This window comes from Bos mutus, chromosome 4 (genome assembly GCF_027580195.1).
Source record: "Bos mutus isolate GX-2022 chromosome 4, NWIPB_WYAK_1.1, whole genome shotgun sequence".
NCBI lineage: Eukaryota > Metazoa > Chordata > Mammalia > Artiodactyla > Bovidae > Bos > Bos mutus.
Window position 1 is genome coordinate 64,578,639 of NC_091620.1, and position 14,353 is coordinate 64,592,991.

Consider the following 14,353-nt stretch of genomic DNA (forward strand, 5'->3'; position numbering starts at 1 on the left):
GTTCCAAATAAGGAAAGGAGTAGGTCAAGGCTGTATATTGTCACCCTGCTTATTTAACTTATATGCAGGATATATCATGAGAAATGCTGGGCTGGATGAAGCACAAGCTGGAATCAAGATTGCGGGAGAAATATCAATAACCTCAGATATGCAGATAACACCACCCTTATGGCAGAAAGTAAAGAAGAACTAATGAGCCTCTTGATGAAAGTGAAAGAAGAGAGTGAAAAGGTTGGTTTAAATTCAGCATTAAGAAAAATAAGATCATGGCATTCGGTCCCATCACTTCATGGCAAATAGATGGGGAAACAGTGCAAACAGTGAGAGACTTTACATTTGGGGGGCTCCAAAATCACTGCAGATGGTGACTGCAGCCATGAAATTAAAAGATGCTTATTTCTTGGAAGAAAAGTTATAACCAACCTAGACAGCATATTAAAAAGCAAGGATATTACTTTGCCATCAAAGATCCATCTAGTCAAGGCTGTGGTTTTTCTAGTAGTCATGTATGGATGTGAGAGTTGGACTATAAAGAAAGCTGTGGTGTTAGAGAAGACTCTCGAGAGTCCCCTGGACTGCAAGGAGATCCAACCAGTCCATCCTAAAGGAAATCAGTCCTGAATATTCATTGGAAGGACTGAATGCTGAGGTAGAAACTCCAAAACTTTGGCCACCTCATGCGAAGAACTGACTCATTTGAAAAGACCATGATGCTGGGAAAGATTGAAGGCAGGAGAAGGGGATAACAGAGGATGAGGTGGTTGGATGTCATCACCGAATCAATGGACATGAGTTTGAGTAAACTCCGGGAGTTGGTAATGGACAGGGAGGCCTGGCGTGCTGCCGTCTATGGAGTTGCAAAGAGTCAGACATGACTGAGCGGCTGAACTGAACCGACCTGATTGAAATCTCAAGCAGCATAATCTTTAATGATACCTAATTTCCTTAATATGGAGAAGGCAATGGCACCCCACTCCAGTACTCTTGCCTAGAAAATTCCATGGGTGGAGGAGCCTGGTAGGCTGCAGTCCATGGGGTCACGAAGAGTTGCACATGACTGAGTGACTTCACTTTCACTTTTCACTTTCATGCATTGGAGAAGGAAATGGCAACCCACTCCAGTGTTCTTGCCTGGAGAATCCCAGGGACGGAGGAGCCTGGTGGGCTGCTCTCTATGGGGTCGCACAGAGTCGGACACGACTGAAGTGACTTAGCAGCAGCAGCAACTTCCTTAAGATAGTTCATGAGGTTCTCACAGCAAGTATACTGGGGTGGTTTGCCTCCTCCAGTGGATCACGTTTTGTCAGAACTCTCTACTATGACACATCTGTCTTGGGTGGCCCTAAATGGCATGGCATGGGTCATAGCTTCATTGAGTTACACAAGCCCCTTTGCCATGACAAGGCAGTGATCCATGAAGGGTCAAGATAAGCCAGAATCAAGATAGGTGGGAAAAACATCAACAACCTCAGATATGTGGAGGATACAACTCTCATGGCAGAAAGTGAAGAGAAACAACAGAGCCTCTTGATGAGAGTGAAGGAGGAGAGTGAAAGGGTCAGCTTAAAACTATATATTAAAAAAAAGAAAGAAAGAAAACAACTTAAGATCATGGCATCTGACCCCATTACTGCATGGCAAATAGAAGGGGCGAAGGTGGAAGTAGTGACAGATTTCCTCTTCTTTGGCTCCAAAATCACTGGGAATAGTGACTGCAGCCATGAAATCAGAAAACGATTGCTTCTTGGCAGGGAAGCAATGACAAACCTAGACAGCGTGTTGAAAAGCAGAGACATTACTCTGTCAACAGAGGTCTGTAGAGCCAAGGCTATCGTCTTCCCAGTGGTCCCATACGGTTGTGAGAACTGGACCGTAAAGAAGGCAGAATGCCAAAGAATTGATGACTTCAAACTGTGGTGCTGGAGAAGACTCCGGAAAGCCCCTTGGATGGCAAGGAGATCAAACCAGTCAATCTTAAGGGAGATCAACCCTGAATATTCACTGGAAGGACTGATGCTGAAGCTGAAGCTTCAGTATTTTGGTCATCTGATGCGAACAGACAACTCATTTGAAAAGTCCCTGATGCTGGGAAAGATTGGGGGCAAAAGGAGAAGAGGGCGTCAAAGGATGAGATGACTGGATGGCATCACTGATGCAATGAACATTTGGGCAAACTTCTGGAGATGGTGAGGGATAGGGATGCCAGGCATGCTGCAGTCCTTGGGGTCGCAAAGAGTTGGACACAACTGGGAGACTAAACAACAGCATCAACTTCCTTTAGGATAATAGTCTACTCTTCTTTTTTTCCCTCTCATCACTATTTTGATGATACCCTAGTGCCCTTTTCATGTCAAAAAGCCCACCTATGCCTTATTTACTTTATTATTTATTTAGATGTCTCAACTTAAATGGCCTTTTATACATTTTACAAATCTGAAACTTAATACATTATCTTCTCTTTTCTACGCTATGCAGCAATAGCCTCAACAAATAATTGAGAACTCTGGGTGAAGAGACTCTAAAGAAAGTGTTCTTCCTCTTAAGGTAAGTTGATCTTAGTCTTCTCAACTACATTGTTAATTCCATAAAAACGTAGGGCAATTCTTTTTACTACTGTGAGGCTCAATACAGGAGAGATGAAATCAATATGTTGGGAGAAGGGTTGGTTAGGAGGACGTTTCTCATATTTTCTTAGCTGAAGGGTGTTTTATTCAGCTAATTCTTTCTTGCCAGAGAGTGATTTTTGTATCCTTGAACAATTCCTCCTATCTAGATCCTCCCTTAGAGGACAAGTCACCATGGAGTACCTGTGGGTAGCTTCCCTTGATAAAGCAGGCAAACAGCTCATTACCTAAGGAGAAATTATTTGAAAATTTCAAAAGGAAATATTGCCTTCCTTTGGGGAATGGTACCCAGATAGGTATCATATTCTAGTGTATGTGTGTGCTCAGTCACTTCAGTCATGTCTAACTCCAGGCTCCTCAGTCCATGGCATTCTCCAGGAAACTGGAGTGGGTTGCCATGCCCTCTTCCAGGGGAGCTTCCTGACCCAGGGATCAAACCCACATCTTCTGCATTACAGGTAGATTCTTTACCACTGAGCCACTGGAGAAGCCCATCATATTCTAGAACCAGCCTAACTCAGCATTCCCAACATCAGCTGGCATACTGGAAATGCTGACAAAGCTGAGACTAAAAAGCTACAAACCTCCTGGAAGGAAATGGGATTTCCTTCACTTTAAGAAGCTGGGCAGAGTTCTGTGGCAGCTGGTAGTGGTATTTGCACTAGAACTGCACATTGATCAGCCTCCGGAGAGCAAAGTGTCAGAGGAGCAGCAAATGACAACAAGAAGCAATTCCAGTGTCCTGGAGCAGTGTCAACTCCATAGTCAGGCAGCAACTGGCTGTGTGTCCAAAGCCCACAGTGGTGGTACATGGGACGAGGTGATGGGATCACTGTTGAGAGATGATGGCAGTAGAATTTATTCAGGCAAGTGTGTTGCCGTACTTAGATCATAGTTAAAGACCTAATCTAAGGCAAGGGTGATGGGGATGATCAAAGGCTGGCAAAGAAAGATTGTGACAGAAAATTAAGAAACCTGAACATTGTGAAGTTGATAACAGAGTAGTAAAGTCACAAAATTTGACAGAGGAATCAAGTTCCAGAGATGGAGAAATCAATAGTCAAGCGATGAATAGAGGGAGATGAAAATGTGGGTTGAAAAGAGATGAAATGTACACAAGAGTGCCTATGGATAGTAGTGCTTTTCACAAAGAACCAGTGGCCCCACTGGCAAAGGGAGTGATGGGTCAAGGCCATCATCACTTGACTCATCAGGTGATGTGCCCCCAGGTGAAGAGAAGAAAGGGAAGACTGGCATTATACCAAATTATTAAGGAAGGGATTGCAGTGTTTCATCATTCCTTCTGGAATTCGTTTCTTTTTATACTTATAAGATTATCCAGTGCCTTTTGCTATTTCCTCTACTTGAAGCACCTTCCCCCCAGATATCTGGTGGCTCATTCCTTGGCTTCCTTTAACCTTCACCATAAAACAACCTTCTCTAAAATTATAAGTTCCTTTCTGGGAAGCGTGCACACACCCACATGTGCATACACACATGCAGACCTCTTGGCCCCTTTCTTGTCTTTTCCTTTTCACCTTAACCCATGTCAATAATTAACACTCTATATATTTGGTTCATTTACCATTTTTGATTGCCTTTCTGATTAGAATTCAAAGTCCATGAGGACGAAGATTTTTATCCGTTTTATTAACTACCCTAGCCCCAGCACCAAGGACAATGTCTTCCACATTATTATATGGGCTCAGTACACATTTGCTGAGTAGATAATTTAACTGCTGGACATGTTCTTTGTACTCTCAAATGGCTGACTACCTTCTCTAGGTATTTTCATGCACACAAGCCACCACTAGGGAATTTTGTGACTTTCGTGACTTAAGTGATTCTGGATTCACTTCCCTACACCTGTGTTCCAATCTCTTGGAATTTGTTCTTTAAAAAATAATGTCTAAGTGCAGATGACTAGAATTAAGTGCAGTGTATTCCAGACACAATTTTCCACTGTAGAGTCCTCAGTGGCTCATCCCCAAAAGTCAATAATGTGAAAAATTCAGGAAATGTGATAGTCTTTTGGGAAAAAAGTTAAGGGCGAGTGATTTTTTTTTTTTTTTTTTTTTTACACACATGCTCCCCATCCTGAACCCTCCTCCCTCCCCCCTCCCCATACCATCCCCCTGGGCCTTCCCAGCGCACCAGCCCCAAGCATCCAGCATCGTGCACTGAACCTGGACTGGCATCTCGTTTCATACATGACATTTCATATGTTTCAATGCCATTCTTCCAAATCTTCCCACCCTCTCCCACAGAGTCCATAAGACTGTTCTATACATCAGTGTCTCTTTTGCTGTCTCGTATACAGGGTTATCGTTACCATCTTTCTAAATTCCATATATATGCGTTAGTATACTGTATTTATGTTTTTCCTTCTGGCTTACTTCACTCTGTATAATAGGCTCCAATTTCATCCACCTCATTAGAACTGATTCAAATGTATTCTTTTTGGGGCGAGTGATTTTTAATCATACAGTGTAGAAAGCTACCTGTGCCTCCTGTGTCTATGTTCAACTTTGGGTCTTCCAATGCAATCATCCTGGCTTAAAACTTATGTGTTGCAAAAAGTAAAAATTACTAAATTCAATGAAAAGTGAAAGTTAGTCTCAGTTGTGCAGGACTTTTGCGATCCCATGTACTATAGCCCACCAGGCTTCTCTGTTTGTGGGATTTTACAGGCAAGAACACTGGAGTGAGTAGCCATTCCCTTCTCCAGAATATCTTCCTGACCCAAGGATTGAACTTGGGTCTCCTGCATTGCAGCAAGATTCTCTACAACGAGAGAAGCCTGGTAAATTCAATAACTGTTTACTAAATGGGAAATTCATTTAAAAATATATTCTAGCACAGATATGGACTTTTTAGCCAAGATGATTTTACTTGACTACAATTTAAGCAAATTTCCTTTTGTTTAGTCCACAGTGGAGAATGAATAGTTAGGTTTTGACCATCTTTATCACAGTAATATTGTGAAAGTTTAGTAAAGGAAGATGCAAAACTTTTGCAAGTACAAACTGCAAGAGAAATAATGATGGCTTTATTCTTAAGTGGTTCCATGTCACCTGGCTATTTCTTGCTTGTCATTCTCTAATTAAATGTCAGTTTCCAGTAGCTACAGGGGTAAAAGTGTTATCTGACATAATCTAAAATAGAATCTAAGTATATCCTGTTGTGCTTGGATACAACTTCTGTTTATCCTTCCCTTCCTCAAGTTTGACCCAGTCTCTCATCTCCTTTACTATTCTCCCCCTCTCTATACCACTCACCTGTCAATCCCCAACTCATTTCCCTGACTGACATAGAATAAGTGAAGGTCAACCCCTGTCCATCTGGTATTTACTATTACAAGTTCCAAACCCGTTGACCTAGTGTTGTACCTTGCAACCTACCATATTTCATGCTAGCTTTCTTTTTCCTTTTATTGTCAGGAATTGTGTTACTGAAGATAAGTAGGCTAGAACTAAGAACCAGTGTTAAATAGCCTTATTGTAAGTGAAGCGTTAAGTTTAGGAGATAGTAAGAGATGAGGGTCGGCAATAAGGAGCAGCCACAGTCAAAACTGACTAGTTCTTGGATGAACGTCCCCACGACAGAAGCAAATGTGTGATTTTGCCAGTGGAAGGACAGTATTTGCAGAATAAAGTTGTTGTTAGAACGGGTAACTTGTAGCACTAACTGACTTCTGTATTTCCTCATTTTACCTTGAACAATGTGAAAATCATGAGCAGTGTTTTGAGAAAATAGAGTTGTGTCTTGAGGAAAATTCCATAAAAAAACAAACAGAAAGTATATCATAACAAATGATATGTTGTACATATAATATTCTGTACAACATCACTGTGAGGCAGAAGTCTAAGTTGCAGAGAATTCAGGTGACCTGCCCTAGTTTGCAAAGATTGTAGCATTCAGCTCTCAAACCCAGGTCTTTGGAATCCACATCCAGTGGTCTTTCTGCTCTTGTTGTAACTATATCCAAGTCTGCATTTTCCAACCTGTGTGTCAGATAGAATTGTATTGTAAAGTCCCTATTTGGATGAATACTTGTCTGATATATTATTATAGTTTATAAAGGGTACAATACCAGTTGTCTGTGTTTCAGGTAAATTTCTGTTGCAATAAATACTGTCACAAAGAAGACACTTGACTAACCAAGCTTTTTTTTTCTTGATACATAAAACAGTTATGTTGGTCTGATTATACTCAGTTTTGTACACATTTAAGGGTTTCATCTGGTGCAACTTTCTTAGTCACCACACAGAGAAAGCATCATTGCACATTGTTCAGATTGGATACAAGAGTAGAAACAGACATGGACTGCAGCTGAATTCTTTATACTCTTTGGGTTCTAAAAATCAAGTGTCTGTTGTTGTTTTTTTTTTTTTTTTCTAATTTTATTTTATTTTTAAACTTTACATAATTGTATTAGTTTTGCCAAATATCAAAATGAATCCACCACAGGTATACATGTGTTCCCCATCCCGAACCCTCCTCCCTCTTCCTCCCCATACCATCCCTCTGGGCCGTCCCAGTGCACCAGCCCCAAGCATCCAGCATCGTGCATCGAGCCTGGACTGGCAACTCGTTTCCTACATGATATTTTACATGTTTCATTGCCATTCTCCCAAATCATCCCACCCTCTCCCTCTCCCACAGAGTGCAAAACACTGTTCTATACATCAGTGTCTCTTTTGCTGTCTCGTACACTGGGTTATTGTTACCATCTTTCTAAATTCCATATATATGCGTTAGTATACTGTATTTATGTTTTTCCTTCTGGCTTACTTCACTCTGTATAATAGGCTCCAGTTTCATCCACCTCATTAGAACTGATTCAAATGTATTCTTTTTAATGGCTGAGTAATACTCCATTGTGTATATGTACCATGGCTTTCTTATCCATTCATCTGCTGATGGACATCTAGGTTGCTTCCATGTCTTGGCTATTATAAACAGTGCTGCGATGAACATTGGGGTACACATGTCTCTTTCGCTTCTGGTTTCCTCAGTGTGTATGCCCAGCAGTGGGATTGCTGGATCATAAGGCAGTTCTATTTCCAGTTTTTTAAGGAATCTCCACACTGTTCTCCATAGTGGCTGTACTAGTTTGCATTCCCACCAACAGTGTAAGAGGGTTCCCTTTTCTCCACACCCTCTCCAGCATTTATTGCTTGTAGACTTTTGGATCGCAGCCATTCTGACTGGTGTGAAATGGTACCTCATAGTGGTTTTGATTTGCATTTCTCTGATAATGAGTGATGTTGAGCATCTTTTCATGTGTTTGTTAGCCATCTGTATGTCTTCTTTGGAGAAATGTCTATTTAGTTCTTTGGCCCATTTTTTGATTGGGTCATTTATTTTTCTGGAGTTGAGCTGGAGGAGTTGCTTGTATATTTTTGAGATTAGTTGTTTGTCGGTTGCTTCATTTGCTATTATTTTCTCCCATTCTGAAGGCTGTCTTTTCACCTTGCTAATAGTTTCCTTTGATGTGCAGAAGCTTTTAAGGTTAATTAGGTCCCATTTGTTTATTTTTGCTTTTATTTCCAATATTCTGGGAGGTGGGTCATAGAGGATCCTGCTGTGATGTATGTCGGAGAGTGTTTTGCCTATGTTCTCCTCTAGGAGTTTTATAGTTTCTGGTCTTATGTTTAGATCTTTAATCCATTTTGAGTTTATTTTTGTGTATGGTGTTAGAAAGTGGTCCAGTTTCATTCTTTTACAAGTGGTTGACCAGATTTCCCAGCACCACTTGTTAAAGAGATTGTCTTTAATCCATTGTATATTCTTGCCTCCTTTGTCAAAGATAAGGTGTCCATATGTGCGTGGATTTATCTCTGGGCTTTCTATTTTGTTCCATTGATCAATATTTCTGTCTTTGTGCCAGTACCATACTGTCTTGATAACTGTGGCTTTGTAGTAGAGCCTGAAGTCAGGCAGTTTGATTCCTCCAGTTCCATTCTTCTTTCTCAAGATCGCTTTGGCTATTCGAGGTTTTTTGTATTTCCATACAAATTGTGAAATTATTTGTTCTAGCTCTGTGAAGAATACTGTTGGTAGCTTGATAGGGATTGCGTTGAATCTATAAATTGCTTTGGGTAGTATACTCATTTTCACTATATTGATTCTTCCAATCCATGAACATGGTATATTTTCTCCATCTATTAGTGTCCTCTTTGATTTCTTTCACCAGTGTTTTATAGTTTTCTATATATAGGTCTTTAGTTTCTTTAGGTAGATATATTCCTAAGTATTTTATTCTTTCCATTGCAATGGTGAATGGAATTGTTTCCTTAATTTCTCTTTCTGTTTTCTCATTATTAGTGTATAGGAATGCAAGGGATTTCTGTGTGTTGATTTTATATCCTGCAACTTTACTATAGTCATTGATTATTTCTAGTAATTTTCTGGTGGAATCTTTAGGGTTTTCTATGTAGAGGATCATGTCATCTGCAAATAGTGAGAGTTTTACTTCTTCTTTTCCAATTTGGATTCCTTTTATTTCTTTTTCTGCTCTGATTGCTGTGGCCAAAACTTCCAAAACTATGTTGAATAGTAATGGTGAAAGTGGGCACCTTGTCTTGTTCCTGACTTTAGAGGAAATGCTTTCAATTTTTCACCATTGAGGATAATGTTTGCTGTGGGTTTGTCATATATAGCTTTTATTATGTTGAGGTATGTTCCTTCTATTCCTGCTTTCTGGAGAGTTTTTATCATAAATGGATGTTGAATTTTGTCAAAGGCTTTCTCTGCATCTATTGAGATAATCATATGGTTTTATTTTTCAATTTGTTAATGTGGTGTATTACATTGATTGATTTGTGGATATTGAAGAATCCTTGCATCCCTGGGATAAAGCCCACTTGGTCATGGTGTATGATCTTTTAATGTGTTGTTGGATTCTGATTGCTAGAATTTTGTTAAGGATTTTTGCATCTATGTTCATCAGTGATATTGGCCTGTAGTTTTCTTTTTTTGTGGCATCTTTGTCAGGTTTTGGTATTAGGGTGATGGTGGCCTCATAGAATGAGTTTGGAAGTTTAACTTCCTCTGCAATTTTCTGGAAGAGTTTGAGCAGGATAGGTGTTAGCTCTTCTCTAAATTTTTGGTAGAATTCAGCTGTGAAGCCGTCTGGACCGGGGCTTTTGTTTGCTGGAAGATTTTTGATTACAGTTTCAATTTCCATGCTTGTGATGGGTCTGTTAAGATTTTCTATTTCTTCCTGGTCCAGTTTTGGAAAGTTGTACTTTTCTAAGAATTTGTCCATTTCTTCCACGTTGTCCATTTTATTGGCATATAATTGTTGATAGTAGTCTCTTATGATCCTTTGTATTTCTGTGTTGTCTGTTGTGATCTCTCCATTTTCATTTCTAATTTTGTTGATTTGATTTTTCTCCCTTTGTTTCTTGATGAGTCTGGCTAATGGTTTGTCAATTTTATTTATCCTTTCAAAGAACCAGCTTTTTGGTTTTGTTGATTTTTGCTATGGTCTCTTTTGTTTCTTTTGCATTTATTTCTGCTCTAATTTTTAAGATTTCTTTCCTTCTACTAACCCTGGGGTTCTTCATTTCTTCCTTTTCTAGTTGCTTTAGGTGTAGAATTAGGTTATTTATTTGACTTTTTTTCTTGTTTCTTGAGGTATGCCTGTATTGCTATGAACTTTCCCCTTAGGACTGCTTTTACAGTGTCCCACAGGTTTTGGGTTGTTGTGTTTTCATTTTCATTCGTTTCTATGCAAATTTTGATTTCTTTTTTGATTTCTTCTGTGATTTGTTGGTTATTCAGCAGTGTGTTGTTCAGCCTCCATATGTTGGAATTTTTAATAGTTTTTCTCCTGCAATTGAGATCTAATCTTACTGCATTGTCGTCAGAAAAAATGCTTGGAATGATTTCTATTTTTTTGAATTTACCAAGGCTAGCTTTATGGCCCAGGATGTGATCTATCCTGGAGAAGGTTCCATGTGTACTTGAGAAAAAGGTGAAATTCCTTGTTTTGGGATGAAACATCCTATAGATATCAATTAGGTCTAACTGGTCTATTGTATCATTTAAAGTTTGTGTTTCCTTGTTAATTTTCTGTTTAGTTGATCTATCCATAGGTGTAAGTGGGGTATTAAAGTCTCCCACTATTATTGTGTTATTGTTAATTTCTCCTTTCATACTTGTTAGCATTTGTCTTACGTACTGTGGTGCTCCCATGTTGGGTGCATATATATTTATAATTGTTATATCTTCTTCTTGGATTGATCCTTTGATCATTATGTAGTGACCTTCTTTGTCTCTTTTCACAGCCTTTGTTTTAAAGTCTATTTTATCTGATATGAGTATTGCTACTCCTGCTTTCTTTTGGTCCCTATTTGCATGGAAAATCTTTTCCAGCCCTTCACTTTCAGTCTGTATGTGTCCCCTGTTTTGAGGTGGGTCTCTTGTAGACAACATATGTAGGGTCTTGTTTTTGTATCCATTCAGCCAGTCTTTGTCTTTTTGTTTGGGGCATTCAACCCATTTACGTTTAAGGTAATTACTGATAAGTATGATCCCGTTGCCATTTACTTTATTGTTTTGGGTTCAAGTTTATACACTGTTTTTGTGTTTCCTGTCTAGAGAATATCCTTTAGTATTTGTTGGAGAGCTGGTTTGGTGGTGCAGAATTCTCTCAGCTTTTGCTTGACTGAAAAGCTTTTGATTTCTCCTTCATACTTGAATGAGATCCTTGCTGGGTACAATAATCTGGGCTGTAGGTTATTTTCTTTCATCATTTTAAGTATGTCTTGCCATTCCCTCCTGGCTTGAAGAGTTTCTATTGAAAGATCAGCTGTTATCCTTATGGGAATTCCCTGTGTGTTATTTGTTGTTTTTCCCTTGCTGCTTTTAATATTTGTTCTTTGTGTTTGATCTTTGTTAATTTGATTAATATGTGTCTTGGGATGTTTCTCCTTGGGTTTATCCTGTTTGGGACTCTCTGGGTTTCTTGTACTTGGGTGATTATTTCCTTCCCCATTTTAGGGAAGTTTTCCACTATTATCTCCTCAAGTATTTTCTCATGGTCTTTCTTTTTGTCTTCTTCTTCTGGAACCCCTATGATTCAATGTTGTAGCGTTTAATATTGTCCTGGATGTCTCTGAGATTGTCCTCATTTCTTTTAATTCGTTTTTCTTTTATCCTCTCTGATTCATTTATTTCTACCATTCTATCTTCTAATTCACTAATCCTGTCTTCTGCCTCTGTTATTCTACTATTTGTTGCCTCCAGAGTGTTTTTAATTTCACTTATTGCATTATTCATTATATATTGACTCTTTTTATTTCTTCTAGGTCCTTGTTAAACCTTTCTTGCATCTTCTCAATCCCTGTCTCCAGGCTATTTATCTGTGATTCCATTTTAGTTTCAAGATTTTGGATCAATTACACTATCATTATTCGGAATTCTTTATCAGGTAGATTCCCTATCTCTTCCTCTTTTGTTTGGTTTGGTGGGCATTTATCCTGTTCCTTTATCTGCTGAGTATTCCTCTGTCTCTTCATCTTGTTTAAATTGCTGAGTTTGGGGTGTCCTTTCTGTATTCTGGCAGTTTGTGGAGTTCTCTTTATTGTGGCATTTCCTCACTGTGTGTGGGTTTGTACAGGTGGCTTGTCAAGGTTTCCTGGTTAGGGAAGCTTGTGTCGGTGTTCTGGTGGGTGGAGCTGTATTTCTTCTCTCTGGAGTGCAATGAAATGTCCAGTAATGAGTTATGAGATGTCTATAGTTTTGGGGTGACTTTGGGCAGCCTGTATCTTGAAGCTCAGGGCTGTGTTCCTTTGTTGCTGGAGAATTTGCTTGGTATGTCTTGCCCTGGAACTTGTTGGCCCTTGTGTGGTGCTTGGTTTCAGTGTCGGTATGGAGGCATTTGATGAGCTCCTGTCAATTAATGTTCCTTGGAGTCAGGAGTTCCCTGGAGTCAGGGTTTGGACTTAAGTCTCCTGCTTCCGGTTATTGGTTTTATTTTTACAGTAGTTTCAAAACTTCTCCTTCTATACAGCACCATTGATAAAACATCTACATTAAAGATGAAAAGTTTCTCTACAGTGAGGGTCACTCAGAGAGGTTCACAGGGTTACATGGAGAAGAGAAGAGGGAGGAGGGAGTTAGAGGTGACCCAATGAGATGAGGTGAATCAATAGTGGAGAGAGTGGGCTAGCCAGTAGTCACTTCCTTATGTGCACTCCACAACTGGACCACTCAGAGATGTTCACGGGGTTATACAGAGAAGAGAAGAAGGAGGAAGGTAACAGAGGTGGCCAGAAGGATAAAAGGGGGGAATGAAAAGGAGGGAGACAGATCCAGCCAGTAATCCGTTCCCTAAGTGTTCTCCACCGTCTGGAACACACAGAAGTTCACAGAGTTGGGTAGAGTAGAGAGGGGTTAGGGAGGAGACACAGGCGACGTGGTGGAGAAAAAGGAGAGTCCAAAGGGAGAGAGAGCAGTCAAGCCAGTAATCTCACTCCCTAGTGAAAAATGGGTCCTGAAGATTGGGTCCTTAAAGGTACAAAATTGGTATCAAATACATAAAAGCAAAAATTAAAAATCTAGAGTAGAGTTTGGAATTTCAAAAATACGATGTTAAAGAAAAGAAGAAGGAAAAGAAAGAGAGAAAAAATGAACAAACAAAAACAAACAAGGTCGTGAAAATTATAAAGAAAGTACAGGTACAAAATTGATAACTAATACCAGAAAGCAAAAATTAAAAATCTAGAGTAGAGTTTGGAATTTCAAAAATACAATGTTAAAAAAAAAAAGAAGAAGAAAAATAAAGAGAGAAAACAAACAAATACGAACAATGTCACAAAAATTATAAAGAAAATACAGATACAAAATTGATATCAAATACCAAAAAAGCATAAATTAAAAATCTAGAGTAAAGTTTGGAATTTCAGATATACAATGTTATATAAAAGAAGAAGAGAAAGAAACAGAGAAGAAAAAAAAAAAAAGTCACAGAAATTATATAAAAAAAACTGTAGGTACAAAATTGATAACATATACCAAAAAGCGAAAATTAAAAATCTAGAGTAGAGTTTGGAATTTCAAAAATACAATGTTAAAGAAAAGAAGAAAAAAACAAAAAACAAAACAAACAAACAAGCAAAAAAAAAAAAAAGGTCAAAAAATTATAAAATATATATATATATATGAAGTTTGCTGAAGAAGAAAAAAAATAGGGTCTTTTTTTTTTTTTTGCAAAGTAATAGGTTATAAAAGTGAAAATTAAAGGAACAATAGAGGACTTAAAATTTTTTTTTTTTTAATTAAAAAAAAAAGAAAGAATGATTGTAAAAATAATAAAAATATATCTAGGACTTTTTGTTTTTTTTTTTTTGTGGGTGTTGTGGGTTCAGTTCATTTTTGGCTAGTTCCTTGGTCAGATTTATATTTCTCAAGATCTATAGGTCCCTTCCTATGTAGTCCATAGTAACCACAGGGTTTTGATCTATTGCCTGTAGCTTCCAAGGTGTTTCCCTCTGTTATATCTTCTTCTGTTTGCTAGTCTCTTCAGTATCTGGTTTCCGCCCTGACACAAAGGGCACGGTGGAGGACACTTTTTTTTTTTTTTTTTTTTTTTTAGGCTTACTTGTTCCGTCGCTGTGGGGAGGGGAGGGAGGGATGCTGCAAACAAATAACACTGGCGTGGGCTCGCAGTGCCTCAGCCACCCTGGGTCTGCCCGCTCACACGGTGCGTGTAGCCT

General features: G+C 38.9%; 1 long non-coding RNA gene across 2 annotated transcripts in view; it reads left to right on the forward strand.

Moving 5' to 3' along the window:
• The window catches only part of LOC138987627 (uncharacterized), an 84,660-nt gene that overhangs the window by 54,012 nt on the left and 16,295 nt on the right, over window positions 1-14,353 (forward strand). For both annotated transcript variants that reach the window (XR_011464013.1, XR_011464012.1), the window contains exon 3: window positions 2,476-2,544. This is a non-coding gene — a long non-coding RNA (uncharacterized lncRNA). The remainder of the gene's footprint in view (window positions 1-2,475; window positions 2,545-14,353) is intronic.